Raw genomic sequence first — 2268 nt, forward strand, 5'->3', positions numbered from 1 at the left:
ATTAATGGGTATCCTTGTCATAGGAGGAGATTTCCTCCTTGACACCTCTAAAATCACATGATTGAGCGATATTATGGATAATCCGCTCCGTTGAACTTGATCTACATATTCTAAAACCCCAACACACCAAGTTTGGAGTGAACCCGTCGTTGTTTGACCCTTCATCCACTCGTATTAATTTTAACGGTTTTGAATGAATAAAACTTTTCACATGGCTCGATGGAGGGTCAAACGACGACGGATTCACCCAAAACTTGGTGTGTTGGGGTTTTAGAATATGTAGATCAAGTTTAACGGAGCGGATCATCCATAATATTGCTCAATCATGTGATTTTAGAGGCGTCAATGAGGAAATCCCCTCCTATGACAAGGATACCCATTAATCTCTCTCTCTCTCTCTTCCTCTCCTCCATATACTAATAGTATACCAATAATACTATCACCTATATACCATATATATTATATGAGTGAGTATATACTACTATCATACATATAATAGTTAGACCGAGTATCTACTCGAGGAGAGAGAGAGAGGAGTTACTATTAACTAGTATCCAATGCATGAGCGTGTATTAATTTAATCTTTTATGGAGAGACACTTACGCCTCGTTCGGTACGCGGGAATGGAGTCAAGTGAGAATGGAAAGAAGGTAGGAATGAAATTGAATAGATGTGGGAATGGAATGCACATTCTCATTCTCATGTTTGGACGCGTTTAGATAATGAAACGAGAATGACAATCTTATTCTTATTCTCACGTTTGGCATTATACCAGTGAGAATAAAATTTAGTTTTCTAATAATGCCCTTACCAAAACACAAAATTTAAAAAAAAATAAATAAAAATATTTTCAAAATGACTAAATAATTTATTTTTTAGAAAAATAAGTTTTATAGAAATGATATTTTTTCCTTAGAGAAATAAATTTTCATGTAATAGTTATATTCTGGCACACCGTTTCGGCAACAATTTAGGACTTTTGGCTTACAAATTGAAAAAAAAAATTCATATAAATTATTTTTAATTAAAAATAATTATAATTTCACTTTTCTAACTTCTAGTGCTACATGTCTATTATTTGTACGGGCAGCTAATGTTACTAACATCATTGTATGTTAGTGAAGAGAAGAATGCCTTATAAGAGATATTGCATATAATTGGGCACTCTTCACAACATCTCCTGATAAAAGAAATTTTGAGATTTCATGGTTAAGGGGGAATAAAGGGGGAAAAGTGCAATTTATCATCCATATGTCAAAATTAATATAAATGATAGTATCTATAGTTTAAAATTTTATATGCATAAACAAGTTATTAGTCCAAATTCTAATCAAAATATCCATAAAATAGTATGAGTAAAATAATTGGACAACCATCAAAGTATCAACATATTAAGTTTTGAAATTGCAAAATGATAAACTAGTTTGTCACTCCAAAGTATATCTAGTTTAGTAAAAGATATTGGAACTAAGGCAAGGTCCGCGTTAATATACTTCTTAGGAACGAATGAACGATATCAGAGATTTATTAAAAAATAACATCACAATATATTAGAACTATGGCAAGGTTAGTGATATAAATTTACTTAGGAAGGATGTTTGTATATTGGAACTTGGGCAAGTTATATTCATGATTATATTTATTTATATAATTGTACTAGTAGCTTAAGATAAGTTAATTTTTTATAAAATAATTTTCATATGGAAATTTATATCTATTTGTATCTTTTAAGGAGGGTATAATTGGAATTTATTTGATTATTTTTATTCCCACTTAATTTATATCTATTTGTATCTTTTAAGGAGGGTATAATTGGAATTTATTTGATTATTTTTATTCCCACTTAAGTGGGAATATCAGGAGGGTATAATTGGAATTTATTTGATTATTTTTATTCCCACTTAAGTGGGAATATCAATTCCTTGTTGAATGGTTGGGAATGACAATTCCCACATAAAATGGGAATTGATAAGAAGTGGGAATTTTAATTCTAACATCTAAAATACATCGTGTTTGGTACGCGGAAAAAAAGAGTTGGAATTGCATTCCATTCTCACTCATTCCCGCGTACCAAATGAGCCCCTAATGTTAAGAAGTTTGGCATCTAATGTGACTCACTTTCTCATCTTCTGGAAAGTATATTCAAACAAGAAACATGTGGTAAAGCTTAGGATATCATCAAGGAGATTGTGGTTAATCAAGAATGATAACTTACCAAATTATTCAAATCGACCAAACTTCCCCAAATCAAGTTCAGACTAACGGATT

The sequence above is a fragment of the Asparagus officinalis genome, chromosome 1 (assembly GCF_001876935.1).
Source record: "Asparagus officinalis chromosome 1, Aspof.V1, whole genome shotgun sequence".
NCBI classification, from domain to species: domain Eukaryota; kingdom Viridiplantae; phylum Streptophyta; class Magnoliopsida; order Asparagales; family Asparagaceae; genus Asparagus; species Asparagus officinalis.